At 37.0% G+C, this 25191-nt stretch overlaps 1 protein-coding gene across 1 annotated transcript in view; it reads right to left on the bottom strand.

The window, feature by feature from the left end:
- Positions 1-25191, bottom strand: part of LOC134679947 (homeobox protein dve-1) — a 106320-nt gene that overhangs the window by 60271 nt on the left and 20858 nt on the right. The gene's annotated exons all lie outside the window — the stretch shown is intronic.

Below are 25191 nucleotides of genomic sequence, written 5' to 3'. Positions count from 1 at the left end.
TATACATGGTCATATTTCCGTAACATAACGGTATCGGATTTCGATGCACAGTAGGTATAAAAGTGCCTATATACACAAAATAACAAGTAGATACAAAGTTAGGTAGGTACCTAATAGGTGCTAATAGTTACAAAAGTTAATGTTAACGTCCTAATACTGTGATCCAACTTGTCACTTATATTTTAAGAAAGAAGACACTACAAAGAACCGTATTGATAAAACTACCTTGTTTGTTAACTAAATTTTGTCACTCAGTTAATCACGGGAAATATCGACTAGATTTGGTATTTCCACTTTGATTATCACTCAATTGATAACTGCGCTTAAAATAGCTCGTTATGACAGTTCACAAAACAGGCCCCGTAGAAAACATTGCCAATGGCTATCGCTCCGTAGCGAACGAAACGCAACTGTCACTGTCACACTAATATGGAAGAGCGATAGAGAGACACAAAGCGATTCGATGGCGAAGCGCAAGCGATTGTCACGTTGTCTAGGCCGCCAGAATATGTTATACGAAACCTTATAAGTATACCTTCTTATAATGCGTGGCTACGTATGACGTTTATAATGACACATAAAGTTAACTAAAATGGACCCAAACTTTTTAATTTTACTAAATGTACCCATGTATTAAAAATGTGCAATATTCAGACTCGTCTTCCTAAGGTCGAGAACGGGAACTTTCAATATAATTTTCTGTATAAAATTTTGGGATTATACATTTTATTACAACAATAAAAAAAACTATTACCGTAAAAACAAATGTGATTCTCTAATCTAAGAAAAGTCGAACCACTTAAAGCGAGTCGAGATTCAAATTGGACACTTGGGGTATTGCGTCAGTCGATACGTTCGGACTGATTATGTTCATTGTGCCTGAACGACGGACGTAATGGCGAATCTGTGAAAGTCCTTTAATAAGGTTAATGCGATGCTGACTTGTTTATGGCGTGTGTGGGGTTTAAATTGGCGAACTACGACTGAAAAAAAGGCAAATGGACATGTTGAATTAAGTTTACGTTATGTATGTTGTGGTAATGATCAAACGCTTATTGCAAAAGATTCTTGCTGCAGGTTTTGGTCCAGGCTGTGGTTCTCTTTGGGGCAAAATATGAGAATATGTCATATTGAACACACATACATACTAATGAAAACTCAGGATTTAAAAAATATGTTGACGTTTTACACCTATAAACTAAAACCTACGTGAAAAAAATGTTTATAACTATTATTTTTACTTGAAAGCATAGGTAATGGAAAGATTGATTTAATGTAGGAATAATGATGATCTAATTTTTTTTAAGTCATACGTCAAAATTTGCCAAATGATAAGTCAGTGACTGATATATCCGATCCATGACGTATCTTTAGCAAGTTTTTGACGTATCTTAAAGTTCGAATCAGGCCGTAAGTATGTTCATGCATAGATTTTGAATGTACACAAGTTTAATGTAAAGTAAATGTGTGTGACAGGCTCACTGGTAAAGAATATTCCATGTTTAATAGTTTTTCTTTTTGGCCTATAAACATTACATGAATAAAACATATTTATTTATATATCATCTATGGAATATCACAAAGCGCGGACGAATATCAATAAAGCGCACACGCCGTCGATTCGCGCCACAGATACGTCTAATATCGTATTGGAATTTGTGATGCCGTTTAACCCCTGTTAACCCAGATTACGCAGCTCGGCGCCTGATTCGTCCTCGCAGCCTGATTGTGTTGTGACACAAACTGTAATGTATTATGTGTTAACTCTTGCTGCAATCACGGCGAGATGGTACAATTACAATGGATCTATTGGAATGGATCTGTTCGCCGAACTTGTAATTTGTTTGAATGTTTTGTGTTTGTTTATGTTTAAGGATATTGGGATACCGTATAATATAGTCGGAAGGGTTCAGTTGTCAAAGAAACGTTACATTGTAATAGTTTAAGTTGGGTAACTATAATTAACTGCCATCATCATCATCATCATCATTTCAGCCATACGACGTCCACTGCTGAACATAAGCCTCCCCCTTGGACCTCCATTCGTACCGGTTGGAAGCGACCCGCATCCAGCGTCTTCCGGCGTCCTTAACAAGGTCGTCCGTCCATCTTGTGGGTGGATTAACTGCCATGGTGAAATGGAAAATCAAAATCTCTTAAGTAAAAATAAAAGTTTCTGCATATTTGGCTTAACCCCGGACGTAGTTACATAACTTTAATTTGATTTGTTTTTCTAAATGACGTTACAATTCATAAATAGTGTACGAGTACATCTAAACGCCACTTGCACCATCCCACTAGCCCGGGGTTAATCAGTTGAACCGGTAATCCAGTGTAAAATTGTACTGGTAACCATAGTAGCTCCAGGTTTAACTGGTTAACCCCGTAGTTACTGAATGGTGCAAGTGGCCCTTACAGATATGTTCTGTGTTGTTGCGGAAAAGTCTGTATCATTTCTTCAAAATAGTTTTATGTTCTCATCTTATTTTACTCATGGGTATCGTGATCTGCTGCAAGGTCCTCTCTCTTACTAGTTTCCTTAACATTGTACCTACGTCACACATTAAGCCATCATTAAAAAATAAGAACGTAAGCAAATAATTAATTCCTGGCGTCTCATTAATAAATGCAAGTCATTAGCATATAGTTCACTTAAAGCGGGAACTTGTTTATCGATTAATTGTTTGCTTCTGAACCAGAATGACCGGTCTGGCCAAATAATGTCAGTTCCTAATCTACTGTTTGTATAAAATTCGTGTGAATTGGGTCATTAGTTACTGATATTTTTGTTTATCGTCTGTAACGTTTACTGGAGAAAAATAAGTACCTGATTTATAATAAATAACTTCAACCATAAGCCTAAATCAATGCCTATCTGGCGTGATTAAGCCTATTCCGCAGTATTTTTTAATTGTTTGACATTTTTTACAGCTCACAGAGCTAGTGGCTCTAGGTAGTTAATAATGATTTTATTTATTATATTGCGCTTCCGTTTTTTTTTTCACGGGTGAAATACCATGTTTTTTGTATAATTGAAAGGCTGCCAGATACAATGTAACACATTCATCTCAGGGATCTGTGTAGGTGATGAACATAATTATACATTTAGAACTCAATATCTCCGATTAACAGTCCGATTGAAAGTATAATTATGAAAATACTGAAAATAAAAATATTTCTACATAGTAATCTGTTTTGAAAACAGCAGCCACTTGTAATGGTGACATACAAACAAGGCTCGAAACCTCACGATAGTAACATTTGCTATGGCATTAGCCATGTTGTCTATCGCTGAGCCCTGATTAATTCACGCCCGCTTATTTGAACGAGATAGCGTTAGAAACGTCTTGTATTTGCGCGTCATGTGAGCTTATCTTTTAATTCTTGAGCTGTCAACGAAATGCGCGCAGGTTTTTCCGAGGATCTCGGAGATGTCGCAATAGGAGTAATTAAATGGGGGTTTGGCAAGCAACATTTGCGAATAGTACCTACAGTCAGCAGCAGAAGTTGCTAAGCGGGCGAGATGTTCAATATTACCTAGTCACGCTCTTATTCTCTTAACATTAAAGTCGCGTCAAGATCATTTTGGACACCTGCGTAGCGTACGCACGCGCGTACACGTAGGTAAATATTTAAATATTGAGTCGAGAACCTTTGTTTTCAACACCAGTAAAAAAGCGGCAATTTCACCAGTCACATTAGAATATTTTATGATTTTACTAAAAGCGATGACATTTTTAACCCCCGACGCAAAAAGAGGGGTGTTATACGTTTGACGTCAACGCCTGTCTGTGTCTGCCTATGGCATTGTAGCTCTCAAACGGATGGATCGATGTCGATGCGGTTTTGATTTACGTGGAAGCGGATTTCCTTGCGATGGTTCTGTGATTGATGAAGATTGATAAACTTTGAAGAGTATCAGCTCTTTTCCAAAATGATGGCATTTTTTGACATAATTACGTAGGAGGTTTTAAAATGTTTAATTAGTACCTATATTTAGATACTATTAAGCGTGCAGATATGGCGAAATATGATGATCAATAAGAATTTCGATGTGAAAAACGATGTAGGGTTGCGTCTCTCTGCAAACCACTTCTAAATACTTTTATTACCTAGTACCTAAAACCTAGTAATCGAAGAGCCTTATTCGTCTATTAAATAAAATTCAAGCTAAAACAAACTGCTAAGTTACGAATAGGTATTAGTGTTAAATGTGTTAATCTCCCACGTCTCGTCCTGATTTCCTGTGAAACTCGGTAAATTAAGCGCTTATGAGATTAGCGGACACTGCTTACACAAATTTGTGAGTTTGCTTTGCTCAATCTGACAGCTATCTGATAAGGCTGACGTGCTGAGGAGATAATTAAACCGCATAACAGACAAAAAAGCATATATGATTAGGTGTTATTTGATAGGCATGTCTTTTTCCGTGGCAAACAACCATATGACCCGACTTTTCACAAACAAACTATTGTCCAGTCGCCATCATATATATCGGAGCGGCCAAGGTGCTCACAAATATCTGAGCACGCCTCTATTGTCAAGGCGTTAGAGTGCGTGTTCAGATATTGTGAACACCTTGGCCGCTCCGATATATCTGATGGCGACTGTCCATTACATCCCAAGAGCTGACCTTTTCATCAGTCAATTTATGTCATCATCTAAAGGCAAAACGCCTTTACGCGTAACTGGAGCATTCAATGTGTGTACCGTGTATTAGTTTTTGTACAGTCGCCATCAGATATATCGGAGCGGTCAAGGTGCTCACAAAGATCTGAGCACGCCTCTATTGTCAGGGCGTTAGAGTACGTGTTCAGATATTGTGAACACCTTGGTCGGTCGGATATATCTGATGGTGACTGTACCGTTAACTTGTTTGTCAAAAGTCAATGTAGAAATTACTGTTTTTCAAACCAATATTAGCCAACATGGCATGGTAAGTAATGTTGAATAAGTTTACACCAAATGATGTAAAACAAGTTTAAATGTACCTTGAAATAACATTTACACAGAAAGTTTCTGAAAGAGCATATCTCTTCTTACCAATCTTTGCATTGCACGATTAAGTTATTTAACAAAATTCGTAGAAAAAATAAATCACGCTCGTTTACTGCACTTAATCTTAACATTATCAAGATAATATATTTAAAATTCAACGATTATTTCGAAAGCAATGTAATGATTAACCACCGGAGGTATAGGTATTAGGTATACCTACAACCAATTATTTACAATATCGCAATTTGCCTTCTTCTCATTATGGCAATAACTTATAGCTATAAAACTCTGGCGATACGCGATAGTTATAATATAATATCTATTCCAGTACGTATGTGACATGCGAAAAAATAAAGATAATTCTTACACGCGCAAGAATTGAGATAAGGCAACCGTACCCGGTTGAATTAACGCAGCTACATACAGCTGCGAAAAATGTCAAACATTGAACCATGATGAAATCTAAAATTTATCTAATTTCTACTAATTTCATGCATTTATTTCCTGAACTACTCTTTTCTTAAAACTGTGTTTTAATCCTTAGGGGTTTTTTTAATTGTTCAATGACTTTTTTGTGTTAAAACAGTGAATAAAATATAAGTTACTATTGAGATCTTACCTGTGGATAAAAAAAATTTTTAGTATGAATCAAGGTTGTGCGTATTTCCTGTAGACATGTATGAATAAATGGACTTTAAAGCCTATTTTTTGTACTTTATCCTTCTATGCATGTAAACACTTTCTACTAAATGTGTACGATTAAGGTTTTAGAAAAATATTATTCAAATCATTAGCTATTGTAAATTACAATTTCTAATGTTTACTTATCTAAAATAAAGTGTTTGAACCTTGGACTTACATATTAGCAGTCTATTTCATATTTACGCAATTCTTCAACCATATAAATATTAACTACGTCGTCTAATGGTTGGAGAATTGAGTAAATATGAAATAGACTGCTAACATGTAAGTCCAAGACATCCGAATAATATATAAATAATGGTATATATTATTCGGATGTCTTTAAATAATGCATTATAGCTTACCCCAGCGATTAAGTAAATTCATATCAATAAATTCCAAGATAAGCAATCGTCAGAATCTTATCAGTTGCATATGGCAATGAGCCAATACTTCAAGCGGCATATTAAACGTTTAAGGACTTCAGTCATATACGATATGGTGAAAGTCACTGCCACGGTAATATTTAAATAACAATTTTATTACGCCTATTCGATTTTTTTAATGCATATACTTAAGTGTCACAATTTTTTAAAATCCATATAAGTCTACAAGACATTCCAGAATGCGCACATAATGTACCTATATTTAAAATTGTATGTGATCACGGTGATTATATAGGTATATTATGCACTTATACCAAAGTTGTGAAAGGATTTCTATACTATTTCGCACCTTGTCACAAGCTTGTCACATTGACAATAATACAAGATCCCTAGCGGCTGTCATACCTATTGATCGTCACTGTGACAAGGTACGCAATATACGGCAATAACAGTATTTTGCTTGGCTGCCCACGTAACCGTGTGTATCCAAACTTTTACGGGATTTATTATTCGTTTCGTCGCAGTTTTTATACAATATCGCTTTATCTCCAGCACTGGGCCGCGGTCGTCACTGGCCCAGTGCCACGGACGTGACCTTTCTGTTGTAAACGAACGTAAATCACTGCTCTTTATCTTCTTGATTAGTGGATATTATTGGTAGCAATTGGATTTTCTTCTTCTTCTTCGTTACACTCTTGACAGAGTGGTCGTGGCCATTATGTAGACTTTTGAGCGACTTGTTTAACGACACGTCGCCATTCCTCCCGTATAGCTGCTTTCCGTGAGCATTCGCTTACTGTGGCCGAAACACTGGCTTCGATTTGGTCGGTCCATCTCATTGGCGATCTACCTCTAGCCCTGTGACCTCCCACTCTTGGATTTAGAATTGGATTTTGGATACGGTAATTGCCAACTAATTTTAACCTAGGTAGTATTAGAATGGAGTGCGAGAGTAGGTACTGTTTTGAATGTATTATTGTTTGTTTATTCCATAAACAGAACGGAATATTTTATTTCTTGACATACATAATAGCCGAGACGAGTCGAGGGAAGAGGTCTTGGCCTACGAGTATCAGTGGGACAGAATGGGCTCATAAAAATAATAGTGCCTGCCTTAAATAAAATTATTTAAGGGTTTCTGTTTCTAAGCTGATGGGATGAAAAGAGTAGGTTTTTTTATGCTGCGCATATCATATATATCTGGTATTTAACTTATACAAATTTTTCGAGTAAATATTAGAAATCTATTGGCTTTTTAAACCAAAAACAGGTACTGTTAATCACGTGCCCTCCCTTCCCTACTTGTCACACATGAACGTAAGCACCTTTAGGCAATGTTGACAATGACTACCGCTCGGGAGTCGGGAGCCAGGTTGAACGTAATCCAGGCGGCCGCCAGTGTAACCTTATCCTTATCCAAACTTTGGTTAGCAGGGATCCGAAATACCTTGAGCTTAAAAGGTTTTACTGTACATACTAGTAAAGATAGGTATGTTTTTAAAAGAGTTTGATAGTCATTGACGTTTTCTATATTATTAACTGACTTCCAAATCTCAAAGAAGGAGGTTATCAATTCGGTTGTATGTTTTTTTTATTTTTATTTTTTTTTATTTTTTTTATGTTTGTTACTCCATAACTCCGTCATTACTGGACCGATTTTGAAAATTCTTTTTTTGATTAAATGTATATGCATACAGATTGGTCCCGTTTTTGTCAAAACCCAGTTCTGATGATGGGATCCATGAGGAATCGAGGGAACTCCTCAAATCTTAAAGGCATACACATAGTGATTTTTGGTTTTTTATCAACGAATCAAGCATATACATCCAAAAAAGTGACATTTGATGAAGTGGAACTGCTGATGATGATCAGAACGGAACTCTTCAACGACGCATAGTTCACGGTTGGCGATTTGTCCTCTTCGTTATGTTCGTTAAGCAAGTTAAGTTTTTAAGCCACACTTTTGTCAAGCTCGAGTTCTGATGATGGGATCCATAAGGAATCGAGGGAACTCCTCAAATCTTAAAGGCATACGTATAGAATTTTCTGTATTTTCATCATAAAATCAAGCATTTACATTAAAAACTGTCGCATTTGATGAAGTGGAACTGCTGCTGATGATGACCAGAACAGAACTCTTCAACGACGCATGGTACACGTCTGGTGATTACGAATTTCGATTTTGACTTGGACTGGGACCCGGACTCGGACTCATACCCGGACCCAGACCTGGACTCGGGTCCAGATTCGGACCCGGACTCGGACCCGGACTCGGATCCTGACTCGGACCCGGACTCGGATCCGGTCTGGGATCCGGACACGGACACGGACCCGGCCTCGGACCCGGACTCGGACCCAGACTCGGACCCGGACTCGGATCGGACCCGGACTCGGATCGGACCCGGACTCGGACCTGGACTCGGACCCGGGCTCGGACCCGGACTCGGACCCGGACTCGGACTCGGAGTCGGACTCGGACTCGGACTCGGACTCGGACTCGGACTCGGACTCGGACTCGGACTCGGACTCGGACTCGGACTCGGACTCGGACCCGGACTCGGACCCGGACCTTGGCCCGGAAAACCACTATGATACTTTAACTAAATAAACCACTATGATTACCTACCATAAAATGTAGGTATAAAGTATGATGATGCCAATCTTACTAACCCCTCCCGCTTAAACCCCCGTACACCGCACCGCATGCGCCATTAAGTGGGTTTGGTTAGGTTTGAACTGCGATCTTCACAGAACCGAACAAGGGTTAGGTTAGGTTGAAACTGCGAGCCTTACAGAAACGGAATGCTACTTGAAAAGTGGGTTTGATTAGGTTCGAACTGCGATCCTCACAGAACCGAACTGCTATCTGAGAAGTGGGTTAGGTTAGGCTAGAACTACGACCCTTATGGCTCCTCTACACGATGGGCCAACGCCGGCCACTCCAAAAGACGCATTTATGCGTTAGAAGGATAAGGTAATATTGCTATCTCTTTCTACCGCATGGCTGCGTCCCTTGGAGTGACCGGCGTTGGCCCATCCTGTAGAGGAGCCATTACAGAAGCGAAATGCTAGTAGAAAAATGGGTGGTTTTACCTCCTTTTCTACATAGTGTACTATCTACTATAATCTTTCACCGGCCCCCAAAGAAGTCGGTTTTTTTTTTCTTAAAAATTATGTCAGTCAAATTGGAATTACTTAGCTCTTAGATGCCTTTTTGGTAGGTAATACCTAAACGGTTTATCATAAATTGTTCTTATTTTTTCCAAAGGTTAAGTACGCAATACATGGCGCAAGTACTTGCGTCTCAGTAGATATAGGTACCTAACCTTACTTACTTTGTATAAATCGATTAATTTACCAGTAGGTACTAAGGTAGGAGTATATATGTAGGAACTCTAATATGTACTATTACGAGTAGGTAGGTAGTTACTTTTTCTTACCCATTAGAAATAAAGACTACGGTGATAATAGAATACCTACCTATATAAAAACTGATAACACTCTTTGTAATAATCGATAATTCACCTAATTCTCACACTATTGTATCAAAACCAATATTTGCGCAGGAAGTGGTCTGGTGGTTTATTTACGATACCTACATATCACTCATTTTATATTTGCAATGTCACAAAATGAATTAATTTATCTATTACATTAAGACACGTATCAACATGTTCGAGCATGTGGTTTTAAAATAATTTATGTAGGATGGAGTTATTTTTATTTTTCATTACTTTGAACCGTGTCTAACTATCCTTTGCATCATGTCTGGACAACGAGCTAGCAAATGCTGGGTAATTTAGAGGTACGTTAGTTTTCTAAAATCCAAGTTCAATAATTAAGACACGGAAAATTCCCGGATAAGACAGTCAATTGCCCATGACAAGTGAATTCGGTTTAGTCGAATTTAGAACGGTGTGAGCAACATATTAACACGGGCCCGCCACACAACCGTAATTAGTGTACATTTGCACTATTTTGGACGGGATAAACACAGGCTTGCTTGTCGAGCATTCAAATTTGAAACAAATGGTTTTTAGGTTCAAGTGCTAACTTAATTTACTCGGCTTTCGCTAACGTGTGAGCAATCAGAGATCTCTCACACTCGGTTTTATCTGGAGCAATTAAGAGGCCTTATTACTATCGGTGTAAGGTTCAATTTGTTTGGGAAATGCGTCTGCATCGGTTTATGCTGGGAACCGTTACTGCGTAACTTACCACAGCTAGGCAAATATTGCTCTGTTTTGTTTTAGTCTGAACAATTCGATCTGATTGAACGAACGTTCAATTATAGCTACTTGTATAGAAAGCGTGATATGGCAATACATAACTACCTGAACGACTGCGCACATGTATGTACCTACTTCTGTATACATCTATCATCATATCATCACCATCATCATCATCATCATCATGTGTATGTATCTATATGTGCACACGGCAACTTAAAAATCTATCTAGGACAATGATGATTTTGCTTTGACGTCACAACACGGAAGAAATGGAATTCCCTAAGAAAATGAATTTCACCAAGGTCATGTACGCCTATAGTAAGCAAATAATAAAGATAATAACACCAATGTATTAATAGTCGATAGATTATAATACCGAATAATCGATAAACACTGTAAATCCCTACAATCTCTTCAATCGGTGCCACAAAAGAGTCCGCCAGCGATAATGTCGAATTAAATCTGCGTAATCGGTTTAATCCTGATAACACGAGAATTACCTCTTTATCGTATCCGTATCTGATTTGTGGATAATCTGGACGTGTTTATCGTTTGACGCATGTCGAACTGTGCATTTTTGTTCCGATGTTGTTTAAAGTGATAGCGAACTGTATAAACGCCACGTACAGGTTAAATCGGAATAATGTACACATTTTTGCGCTCTATTCCTTGGTAGTAAGGTTCTAAGGTGTAAATATATTTATTTTACTTGCTCTAAGTAGAGTATTTGGTAAAGTTATTTCTAAAAATAAAACAAGTACTACTAAGTATATTTTCTGTTTTATACGTGAAAAAAATCGATCGGTTAATAAATGATCTGATTCTGATTTTGAAACAGTTCAGACTCGAGATGTGTAAAATACTAGAAGAATCATAATAATATACCTATTTGGGCCGTGTTTTATTTTTCTGACGATTTTATTTATTTTGTCAGATTTTGATACAATTTTGCAGGTTTGAAGAGTTCCAAATTCTGGTCGGAATAAACACGAAATCCCTAATTAGGACAAAACAAATGTACATGTACCTAAATTTAACGTAGGTATGAAATTAAGGGGCAGATTTTGTAGTTTGTAGGACATATTACGGTGAAATTGCGCAGAATAAGGAATTTTACAGAATAAGGAACATTGTACAGAATAAGGAACTCTACCTAGTTACTTATTCAATTTTGAATGATTCACGTTTAATTTCACTAGACTTATGTCGTCCAGGATGAACCGTGATTAGGTACCTTTTATATTATTTTCGAACTCCCTAGGAGCGAAAGGTAAATACGGATTATATCCCGGTCGATATAAGTCTAGTGACCATCTAAATTTTATCAAAATCTGTCAAAAATGAAAAAACGACAACAAAATCAAAATCGGACCATTTATGCTCAGCAATGAGTGATAACAGTCATAATGATAATTAACATAGCTAACACAATACATCGCAATACTGATTTGGTTATTAATTTGTCGGCATAACTCAGTACTTTGCATATCTAAACCTGTTGCTTTAACGACATAATTAAAACAAAATTAATTTACTCATATTAAAATGTTATTAATTTACCTATTTAGCCTAAGATTTGGTATCTTCGCGGAATCAGATCGTTAAAATGATATAAACCACTCGAGATATTTCCACTTCAACAATAAACCTTTCATAGATCAATGCGATTATTAAGCGTTGATTATCACTAATTAAAACTCAAGTAGCACACGATTTAAATGGAATAATAACTAGAGCTGCGACGAATAGTTTAGCCGGATACCGGATGTTCGGCCTTGCCGACCGAATATTCGGTATCCGGACGCCGAGTGTTCGGCCGGCGGAACTATACCTACATTTCGGTTTTTCAGGTGCGAATTCTGCAGGTTCCTGTTCCTGTTCGAAATTAGTGCTCATGCAAAAAAGTGGAATGTTTTATTTAAAATAATAAAAGATACCTACATCAAAGAGTAATTATGACCGTGACTGTTTCTTAAATCTAATTTGTGTACTCCGAAATCAAGCAAAGTTAATATTCATAACCGGCCAGATAGGTCACTATCAGTTATCCGGTCAGATATCAAAATAAAGGCCGGATAGGCCGGATATCGGATAGTAACCGATTATCCGGTGCATCTCTAATAATAACCTAGTTAAACCACTTGCCAACATATATCTATCACCAATAGGTACGAGCCAAGTAGTTTTCCTATGCCTATTATCTACCTAGATATTATCATGAACTAAAGTAACATACATCTATAGTATATATAGATATTAGACTAAACGCTCACAGTGAAGGAATAGAAGCGGTTTTGACAGGTAAACTAGATGGCATTGTATGGTACGGTACAATAGTTACATTTGATAGTTTGTGTGGAAAGAGAAGAGTCGTGAAATGTATGGGGCTCAATACATTTCACGACTCTTCTCTTTCCAAACAGACTCTAGTAACATCATCAGAAGTAATTAGACAGACAAACATAAAATACCTCATGGCAAATTTAGTAGCCCCGAATATATTTAACTTAGCAGTAAAAATTAGGTAATAGGAAATTATTGTCTATCACAAAATATTTATTCTGGTAAAATAAAGATGATGATGATAATTTATTAAATTGAAATACATGTCATTTTGCAATAATAGACCAAAACAAAATTTTAAAAATTATTTCTATATTTATATTATTTTTATATTTTATTATGGTGGATCCAATGTTCTCAAGCTAAGATTTGCCATTATATATTCATGTTCATATATTCAAACTTGTCTGTAAGTTGGTAAAAATTTCATGTCTACATGTAACAACACAAAAAGAGTGATTACCATGTAACGCCATGTAGTTCAAATGCCATTATCATTACATAATGTAAGTCTCCATATGTCTATCAGACGTCATTTATCTATGGTACCTATAAGTACTGATAAAGTTATGAATATGTAAACAATGGTCTTGTAACCTTACAAAGTACTTTGGAAATGCATGAAAAAAGTCATTAATGGGGCCGCAAGACAATCGCGAAGCACATTAGATATTGTTAACAAAACTTCCTCCTCGATTGATATACATCGCAGGTACGTGTACGTGCGCGGCCGCCGCCGCCGGCGCAGCCTATGTTTTCGCATGCGCAACGCATCCATGCAAAAATTTTAGGCGGGATGCATTTGCTGACGTAACAATCTACTTTACTTTCCATTGGACGAGTAAATAATAGAGACTGACAGTGACTGCTGCCATGGTGACGCTAGTTGCAAAAAAAATGCTGAAGCCGATTCACGAAGACGATGACTAGATTTACATAACCACTCTAAGATGAGAACATATTCTATGTTTATCAATGCAACGATAGCTGCGGTCGCGCTCCTATACTATTATAGTATTATACTATTATTAGCATTAGAAAAAGACTACGCGATTTTGACGTGTCTTTTAATTGAAAACGCTTTTTTTAATCAGTGAGTCAAATAAAGTAAATAATCGTATATGATTCATAATTGTAACGTATTTGTCGTTATTTATTTTTCTAAAGTGTTTTTCTATAAAAATACACTTCAAGATTGATTAGGTACCTTTTTACTAATGCAAAAAAACGAACCATATACGCTAGGCTGACCAGATTATTGTTCTGGGTTTTATGTTGTTAGTTCTGAGATAAACTTTCAAATCTTTTCCCGGTTCAGAAGTCACTGAAGAAGTACTGTAGTGGAGCTTTAGGATGTATGTATGTTAGATATTTTGTCAGGCATGTACAAGTAGGCGTACACAGGTGAAGGCTAGTCGCTACACAAAGTAGGTAGTTAGCGCCGCCGAAGAATGGAAGCTTACAGTCTTTACGATTTACTTGTCTCTGCTTTCCATCACAATCTCTCTCACTCTTTACTACCAGTGGCACATGCGTTAGACAAGGAGCGCTATCACGATGCATTTGGACAACTCTGGACGTATTCGGTAAAAGCTGGTTTTGAGGACCGCCGGCGCGCATTCCCATGCAAGGTATGCCCGCGGGAGCTATGTCGGCAATTTAAATATTACGGCTACTCAAAAACGTGAGATGTAAGTAGCAAGAACACCCGTGTGGGCCAACATCGCCGAAACTTGGATACAGTGAATCCGAGCGAAAAAATACGTAATTATGCGGCGACATTTTTCCGTAATTAAATTGTAGCTCTTTGAGAGAAATATAATTATTAATTTGCGCTTTAATTTCGACAGGCAGCATCTGAATTTGCTGACAGGTGGAAAAAAGTTTATGTCGTGCTATTACACGATGAGATTATGCGTCATAAAAATGTTTGAGTTTTGTATGTCAGATTGTTTACCTTTAGAGAGCGAAATTGTGCTGTCCACAGACATTTATCTTAACAGACATCGCATGTAGCGCTATTTGAATCAGAACATAACGTTCTCAATCCCTAGTATAGTTCAATTGTCAATGCTAAACAAATCTAACCTAACGTATGTAAGTGCCTCACAGATGAAAGGCTCGTCAGATATTGTAATATTGCAGATACATATTAAAAGAAGTGCCTACGATCATAGCATGTAACAAGGTCTACTCTCGCGCCGTCTGTCCTTTTAATTGAGAAAAACACGACCGTTCCAATTAATATTATGTTTTAACTGTATTGACCGGGTTCGAATGACTTAGATGCTATATCTGTGTTGTCGGTTGGCAGGTCCCATGTCGGCACCGAAAAAATATTCAAATGGATTCACGCGCGCGCGTCCGAATTTCGCAGTCGCGTTTGAAGCGCCCGCGCCGATTCCGGCAAATCCGTCGCGTCGGAAGTGCGCACGCGCCGACGCCGCGCCGATGCGCCGATGTCGTTGACCTCGATCAGGACCTTCGATAAGGACTCTGGTATCAATGACAGGCGAGATGAGGTTTCAATAGTTGTATTGGAGATTTAGAACTGTCAATTGCTTCTTTTTTTAAATTTTATTGACCTAAGTAAATGCAAAAACCTACAAATGTTGATTTTAATGCACAATGGCATTCTCCAACCAAAAGAGGGACGTGTCATTATGGTGCATTACGCAGTATGATTAAGTATCAACTAAAAACCGAATTTTACATACAGGTAGTGCCAATCACATCAGCCAGCGGACTCTACTTTCTCTCTGGGCCCTGGAACCAAGATGACAATCATCGTTTGCGTTTAAATGTCTCTCTATCGCGCTAATATGGAATAGTGATAGAGAGACAGAAAGAGTTTCGTTGTCGTAGCGTAAAAAAATGTCATTTTAGCTTGGCCCTTCGCCCCATGATCGTCGGTCAACATTGAGGGACACATATCCACGATGTGTTTGCCTGTAGTACGTGGTCGCCATTCAAGAAATTTGGAGTCCATAATTAATTGTGTATAAATATCGGTAATAAAACGCACGGTACAATTGCAATGTCGATGTTAAGTATTCCCCTCACTAATCTCCCGGCACATATATGGTCCCACAATGCACTTATTATTCGTCAGTCCTGTTTCTAAGTAAAGTGCATACAGATTGTATTCGGTGTTGATATGGGCAAGCGTCTGCCTTTCAATGAGTTGTTGTAAATGTACACTATGTAGAAATTTACTACTTAAATATTTCTTCTTCGTGGTCGTGACCTCATGTCTGAGGGACGTGACTCCTATGGGTTATTCTTCCTACTACTGCTCTCCAGGCCTCTCGATCTTCGGCCATCTGCATCGTTGCCTGGAGCGAAGTCTGGGTAATATTTTGGACCACATCTGACCATCTACTGGGTGCACGCCCTCTACTCCTTAAATATTTATTAGTTACAAATTAACACGTAACGATTAGTTTGAATTCTAATCTACTAAATACCTACAGTTGATTTCTAAAGAAGTAGAGATTCGAATACAAGTTAGATGACAGCAGAGATAGCATTTTTAAAGAAGCAATTGTAGTGTAAATAAATATACGTGCAACCTATTATACTCTAAAATATTTAACACCCTTTATATTTTAGAGATCATATACAAAATAATCCAATGATAGTAAGAAAATATTTCAAAATTAAGTAAACAGGTTTATTCAAATCAAATTTTAGTGGTTCGTTGTTTTCGGCTACCGTTTTAAGCACTTATTTACCTAATTATGAAGTCAAAGAAACGAAACGAAACAACATATTATCAGTAAACTAGACGACGGAAAGTATAAAACGACCGGACGTATAGATAATTTAACTAGCTATCAATTTCAGAACAAGATGAACACAGCACAGCCGCGGATTCCTCCAAAGATTCACAAAAGAGTCGGAACTTTAAACAGGGATTTCTCAGGCAATTAAGTGTATCTTTCCTGTAACTGAGGTAGCATTTACCTGCCATTTATGACTTTAAACAATAAATCTGGTTCCTCAACGCATCCTCTTTGTTTATCCCATTACGTCAGTTAAACCGTTGTAAACTATATTGTTACGAATAGGATCATCACCTTAACGGGAATGCGAGGACGGCGGTTGAATAGATCTTGTACCTGTTTCCAAAACACGGAATGGGATTATGCTTGGAAGTACGGAGTCATTTTTTGCTGCATGTCTTTTTGTCACGTAGATATAATGCAAGTGTAAGTTGGCTCGTAAATCTTAATTTATATTTTACCCAAACTTTAAACTCCACGAGCGAGATAATAAATTTAAAAAAAATCACCCATACTATGGCATATTGCCCTTTTAAGTTACCTAGGTACAACTTTTTAGAAAGATATGTATTTTATTTTAATTGTTAACTCATGCTCATCTTAGAGTTTTCCTATTTACATCGTAAAGTAGAATCGGGGTGCGTTGAGCTACCTAGCCCAAAGATGAAGTAGTCACCAACTCGGTTTTCAACCAAAAGGACAAAACGGAATTTTTGGTTTAGACTTAGACCAAAGACTCACGATGTTTTCCTTCGCCGTAGCTTGATAAATATATGTACGATATCACTGTAATAAAGTATTAATAATTTGTAACAAGTACATTATTCAAATCTTAAGTATCTACACATCGATGACCCTTACAATGGTTCACGATATCCTACGCTAGACGCTTTATCGGCGCGACACAGCTTCAGCTAATATTCCGTTCTGGTGCATCTCTGGTCACAAAACAGAGATTAGAGTTCATTCACACAGGATTTTATTCCCTGCAGTATCGATGCGTGTACGCATATCGGTGCAGCTCTTACTCATTTGTTGTTGTAATTGTAAAAGGGATAGCGGATGAGATAAGTGGGTCGATGACATTTGGCTCCGGCCGACGATTATTACGATTATGCACTTTGAGCGTTGAACTTTATTACGAGCTTTGATAGGCGATACGGCATCTGTGCCTACTGATGCCCCTTGTATTGATTTGAAGAAAGTTCCGTTTGTTTGTTAGTTATTTTGATGCGCGACAGGACTGTGATTAAATGATTGATGAAGTTTTCAGAGTTAATTGCTACCGTCGAGATAGATTGTATCCTTGAAGTAAATACTGTACAGTTATTGCATTGCATTGACTGTTAGATAATTGCATCAGCTAGCAACTCTAAGAATAGAAGTTAAGGAATATAATTTTCCTTGATCTGCTAAAAGATATAATTGATAGGACATCAATAAATGGAGGTACCTATATGTACAGAAGCCACACCAAAGTTGTTAAAAAGGGCCGACACTGAAGGGTCTCTGAACATTGGTAGAAAAGTGAATGTACATATACATAATCTGTCTATTACTATAAAAATAAATCCTCCTAAATACATACACGTCAATTAAATATTTTGAAAGCTCACTAATTTAATCAAGATAATTCGCTAGCTACTGGGAACTATGATAATTATGCCTACACCTATTTTAAATATCAAGATCGAACTACTTCACTAATTAACTCCGCGAATATGCAAGTGAAATACTTTTTATGCAAATAATTTAACTAGTCGAAACCACTTATGATTATGATTAATAGGTACATCTCGTTAGCGTTGATAAAATGATATAATGTTTCCTCTTCGTCTATGGCCGATGTTTGGAAATTCCTCAGATCTCTTGGCCTGGGAAAACCCCCCAATAGTTTTAATGGCAGCTCATTTTCTCTAAATGACCTTAACAGGCATTTTTCCTCCGCTCCTTCTATTGACACCGCTATTAAGGCCTCTACCCTCTCTGACATCTCTTCTTTGACTTCTCCTGTCACAGATTCTTTCTCATTCTGTCCTGTCTCTGAAAGTGACATAAAAGTAATTATTAAGGCTATCAAGTCAAAAGCCGTGGGTTGTGATGATGTCAGTCGTTACATGATTGTGTCAGTCCTCGACTGTGTGCTTCCTGTGATAGCTGACATCATCAACTCTTCACTGGCCTCTGGTGAATTCCCTTCTCTTTGGCGTAAAGCTTTTGTGATTCCGCTGCCTAAAATTAGTAATCCCACCATTCTCAGTAATTTTAGGCCCATTTCAATTCTCCCTTTCCTTTCGAAAATCGCTGAAGCGGTTGTGCATAAGCAACTTTCGGCCTTCGTTTACTCGCACAACCTTTTAAGCCCTTTGCAGTCTGGTTTCCGGCCAAGTCATAGCACCAGTACTGCGCTTATTAAGGTAACTGAAGACATCAGGCGGGGCATGGAGAATCAAATGGTCACGGTCCTTATTCTTATTGACTTCTCTAACGCATTTAATACCGTTGACCATGACATTCTCCTTGCCTTGCTCAAACATATGAGAGTCTCTGATATAGCCCTTCACTGGTTGGCTGCCTACTTGCGGGGGCGCCAGCAGGCAGTCCGAGTTGACCGGTCTTTGTCTGACTGGTATGATCTGGCGACTGGCGTGCCCCAAGGAGGTATTTTATCCCCACTTCTTTTTTCCACCTTTATTAATTTTATTACACCTGACCTTCGCTGTTCCTACCATCTGTATGCTGACGACTTGCAACTCTACGACCAGTGCTCCGTGACTGACCTCCCAACTTGCATTGATAAACTTAACCTGGACCTTTTTCATATCCAGAAGTGGTCTGAGAGGTTCGGCCTGTTTGTAAATCCGTCAAAGTGCCAGGCTATTGTTATAGGTAGTTCCAAGCAGCTTGAAAAACTAGACTTGGATGCACTTGCACCTGTAAGCTTTAACGGCTCCCCAATAACATTTAGTCAGAGCGTTAAAGACTTGGGCGTTCTTTTCGATAACACCTTGAGTTGGAGAGCACAGGTTACTGAAATCAGTCGTAAGGTCATGGGCTCCCTTCATTATCTGAACAGACTGAAACACTTCTTACCGGTCAAAACTAAAGTTGCATTAGTTAACGCCCTTTTACTACCCATTATTGACTATGGTGATGTCTGTTATCCGGACTTAAACGAAGAGCTTCTTGATAAATTGGATCGCCTGCTTAATAACTGCATTCGCTTCATTTTCTGCCTCCGCAAATATGATCACGTTTCTTCTTTTCGCTCTCAGCTTGGCTGGCTTCCCATCCGACAACGTCGCAACATTCGCTTGCTTTCCACTCTTTTTTCTGTGCTTAATGATCCACTCTCTCCGGAATACCTCAAATCCTTCTTTCAATACTACGGCGTTTCTCGCGTCCGCCAACTTCGCTCTTCTGGCAATATGTCTCTGTCCATCCCTCCTCACCGAACCGGGTTCATGTCGAATTCGTTCACTGTGCAGGTAGCGCGTCTTTGGAACGGACTTCCTTTTAACATAAAAAATGCGCCTAATAAGTTCGCTTTCAAAAAATCCGTACGTGCTTTCTTTGCTAGCAGAATGAAAAAATCTTAGTGTATTATTAGTTTCATAATATGTTTCGTCGTTATTTATTTATATATTTATATATATATATATATATATATATATATATATATATATATATATATATATATATATATATATATATATATATATATATGTATATATATATTATAGTATATGTGTACAGTATATTTGTATAGGTAATTAATATGTTATACGTAATTTATTGTTCGTTTTGCTGTTGTAATTATAGCACCGCTCACAATCTCTCTGCTTAGCCTTAAGGTTGACTGGTAGAGAATGCCTTATGGCATTAAGTCCGCCTTTTGTACTATAAGATTTTTCTTTTGTGCAATAAAGATTAAATAAATAAATAAATAGATTAAATAAATAAAAGTGTTTAAAGAATTTAAATACAAAAAGGGACATGAATATTTTTTTCCAAAAAGAAATAATAATTAACAAACAGACTAAGAACATGAGAAGAGGTTTTTACCAGTAAAACCAACCCTTTCGCAAAATATCACTAGTAATTTTACATAGAAACAGAGAAACAATTGATGTGATGTAAAAAGATTGCGAAAAATTAGCAAAGATTTTATTCTCCTTCATCTTTATATACTAAACAATATAGAATATGTTTGACGTTTATATTTCGTATGATTTATATTCTATGAGCGTTTCTAATCATAATCATTTATTTGCACATAAAAAGGGTTTTACATAATGGTGTTATAGAATTAAATACGTCTACGGATAGAATGGTTGCGTTTTTCTCATCTATCGTGTCATTACACACGTCATTGTCATTACTATTATCACATAATATTAAGATTTTTTTTCTAATTACCTATTAAGATTTACTGCATGTGATAACCCTGTTTGACTATTATTGTTTATCTGTGATATTATGATTAGAAGTGTGTATTTTTATTGAATTTGTATGCCAAAAGGCACGACATAGTGATACTGAAACATTTATTTAGCATCTTGTAACTTACCTATGTTGAACAAATAAATCTTTGAATCTTTGAATTATTGTCACTCTCTTGCTCTTCCATACTTAAAACGTTAACGCATTCGATAAAAGCGCAACCTGCGTAACTCGATTCGAATTTGTGCTTGTGGCGATGCCTTGGATATATGCGTTCACACGTCACCATAGGGTATGGGTGCCCGTTCCCATCCCGCTCGATAGCGGCTGTATCAGCTATTACCCTATCGCATCCGGTGATAGCTGGACCACGGCCAGTAATCTATACCCGCAAATAGATAATGCAATAAACAACCGAAACCTATTGTTGGGGAAAATGTATCTACATCTACCTTGCTTGGTCTTTCGAATGCTTATTTTTTTAATAAAAACCGTCGGCATTTGATTCTTTATACTCGTAGAAAATAACGCACGAAAATGTACGTTAAAGAGTTCTAAAGTTTCGTAATAAGCACTCATGTCTGAGACTAGTTACCTAAGATACAAAAATACAGATTTGGTATTAATAACTAGCAGGGGTTTCAGTTTTACACACCTATCATTATTTTTTTCCTTTAAATTGATTAAAAACTTATTGATAAATAATTATGTAAAATAATTACAGAGACAACAATAAAAAATGTCTAATACGTAACTTTTATAGTTCCATAATTTATCGAGTCGTGTACCATTAAAAGAAAAGCTAGTACTTTAAAAGTTTTTGCGACACCTACGCCGTGCATATAATTAATTATTTACATGGAGGTTGGACCAAGTTATCAGAGATTAGTCGTGATACAAACACTATATAACACAACGCGATGTAATTTAAAAATCAGCCAAGAATGTATTGAAACTGTGCTGGGGCCGATTTTTTAATTACGAGCGCTCGATTTTGTAGGGCTCCCTTCAATACTATCTCCACTACTAGGTATTTAAATTCTACAATACAAGTGGTCAACAGGTACCACTCGATTCTCAATTTCTATCGCTCGTAATTCAAAAATAGCATTGAAAAGCTGAACGCGGTGAAATCTAGCGCTTGAACTTCAACTCTGACGCTACAGCTTTTAAATTGCGCTCAAATAATAAAATCCAATGAAAACTTCTTTACTTATTCATTAATATAATATATTATTAACATTAGTCCCATATGTGTTTGTAACCGTATATTAAGCCTCGTTTTTATTAACTAAACGACTACTGAAGCGCTTAATGATGCGTAGTATGGTAATTCGAAGCATCTAATTGTAATTACGTATTCATAAAAAGTATAGATATCCTCTAGCCGCCCAGAGACCTATAAAAAGGTCTCCTGTTCCATTCTAAATTGAACTTTGTGTTAACAAAATAAAATTTCATTTTGCTTGGCAAGGTTTGACGCATGGGCGGCTAGAGGATATAGCTGGATATAGTTTCTTAACCCCATATAAGTCTGAATGCATCTGAAATAACTCGCACATAAAACTTATTACCAATTTAATAATACTTAGTGCGTACGGCGAGCTACAAAAGTACACACCTATTTTATTCCATTCAGGAAGTGGGTATGTACTTTTGCAGCTTGTTGTAATATATTGTAATATATTGTCTTTGAGTGAATAGAATCAGGCGTTACTTTGCGAAAACCAAAATATTACTTTTCTAATTCGTGAAAAGATGCTAGTCAATCAGTGCTAACCCGTTATACTTACTTGCGTATTTTTTACATGCAAGTAATGTTCCCACCCTCCTACCGCAAAAATAAATACGCAAATAAATATAACAAACCACCACCAAAAAAATAATACTCTACACGTGTTTCGCCTCTCTACGAGGCATCCTCAGGAGTTGTTGACGGTCTTGTGTCTGGTGGTTTGATTTGTTTTAGTATCGCATTTTTAAATAACGTCAAGTTTAGGGCATATTCCCGGGAAATCCCGGTTCTCAAAGTCCCGGACAGTCAACAGAGAGACCAATTCCCAAAAAACCTTCGAAATAAAATCATACTTTTATTTTCATGTGGCACAATTCCTATTAACGACGTACGCTCTCGCTAATCTATCTAAATTCCGTGCCGTGACCAAAGCGGGGTTACGGAGTCAATTGCCGATGTGGGCTACACCACTACACCACTAACCCGTAGATTAATGAGTCGCTGAGATTCTAAATATAGCACTTATGCTATCTGTTAACCATGCTCGTGACGTCACGTAAGCTAGGCAGGCAGTACCTAGGCCGGGCCGTGGGGTACTTTGAATTGAAAACCGTAATATACAGGGTGTTTGGTACATCGTTTGCCAAATTAAAACGGCAGATAGGTTGAGTCATTTGCTATCTTCTCAGGCCTAGAAATGTTTAATTTGGCGTAATTTTTTTTTTTCACTTCAATCAGATTTTCGTAAATTTAAATTTTTTACTTGCACAGTAGTAAAAAAACCATGGCCAATTTTGTTTTTCTAGGCATGAGTAAATTGCAAATGACTCAACCTATCTGCCGTTTGAATTTGGCAGACGATGTACCAAACACCCTGTATGTATTAAATTTAAGAATGATATATATGAAGCATGTATTTAAAAATAGTATTTACTAAACGTATGATTATTTATAAAAAACCGTCAGTTTTTAATAATTTTCGTTTCTGGATATGTAAAAATATTTCTTGTATCGTTTCGTATCATTTATAACGCAGATGAAACTTTTACGTGTTGAATGGGTAGATTATAAATCGTTTTCTTAAAAGCAAACATAAGTATTGTAAAATTATCACTACTGTGTGAATGTACAATAATCATGCAATAAAGACATTTTTCTTTTTTATTTTCATTTTACCAAGTCAAATAGGTACTTAGTATAAAAGCAATAAAATAGAATACAAATGCTGACGGTTTTACACTCTCTAACCTCAATCACAGATAAGCACTTAGATCACGTTGCATGTATAAAATTGGGGATCCTATCTCATCGCATAATAATTAGGCATAAATCTCTTTTCGCATATTTTTTCTCCAGCTGAAACAGAAAGTATTTTCCAAAATATTTTGCATAGGTTGTGTAGCATGAAGTAAGTTAGGTTAGGTTAGGTTTGTGTTATAATTTTTCATAAATGTTAATATTTCCAGCACAATAACAATTATGCGAAATGAGTTATATGCGTAACATTACATTAGGACAATCAATTATTATGCGACCCAATATGGACCCATAAAATTGTATATCCTAATTTGATTGCGTGTGGACTTATTTAGATTAATTAGTCAAGGGGACCGATTAAATTGCTATGTTTTACTTTGCATTCATTAGACATTTCAATTGAGATTTGAGGCCAGTAGTATTTAGCCTTTTTTAATAGCGTTCCGCAGCCGAAGGGTAGAAACGGGACCCTATTACTAAGACTCCTCTGTCCGTCTGTCTGTCGGTCTCTCACCAGGCTGTTTCTCCTGAACCATTATAGCTAGGCAGTTGAAAGTTTCACAATGACGTATACAGAATAAAATAAATATTTAAGTGGGGGCTCTCATACATTAAACGTGATTTTTTTGCCGTTTTTTGCATAATGGTACGGAACCCTTCGTGTGGGAGACCGACTCGCACTTGGCCGGTTTTTATGATTGAGAAGCTTCCTTATGATTGAGGTAAAAGTAATCTTAAGATAATTAAGATATAAAGACAATAATCTAGATATCTTTTTTGTCATTACCAAATAACTAAATACAGATACTCAGATAAACTCCAGTAGTTCAAGAGTTACTTAACCACCGTATCAGTCGACAAAAAAGAGTGACGTAATAAGTATCTATTTGTGCGTAAGTGAAAATTAGAGTGAGCTAAAAAGCGTAATTACATAGATATCGCAAGCGATATCAATGGATAATTACTGCACGAACGCCTTGTTGATGTAATGGACGGGGGCCGTTTTTACATGCTTTTATTCACCTGCTAGGATGTCAGCATGCATGTTATGAATCTTGTACGGCGGATAAAGTGTACTAATAAAGTAAGGAGGCAATCAACACTAGTTTGTACAAACAAGCGTAAGTAAGTGAAGTAGCTGAAGAACTTATTAATGAAACATTGCATACTTTTAGGATAATCTTCATATTCAGTTCAAACACCAGTATAATGTAAACTTTTTGAAGCTAAAACAAAAGCTTTTTGAGGCTAAAATTATTATAATATTATAACTTACAATTTATTTGATCTACATTTTAATTCCTATAATAATATCAAATTAAAATCATGCT

The sequence above is a fragment of the Cydia fagiglandana genome, chromosome 3 (genome assembly GCF_963556715.1).
Source record: "Cydia fagiglandana chromosome 3, ilCydFagi1.1, whole genome shotgun sequence".
Lineage (NCBI taxonomy): Eukaryota > Metazoa > Arthropoda > Insecta > Lepidoptera > Tortricidae > Cydia > Cydia fagiglandana.
This window is presented reverse-complemented; position numbering and strand designations above follow the sequence as displayed.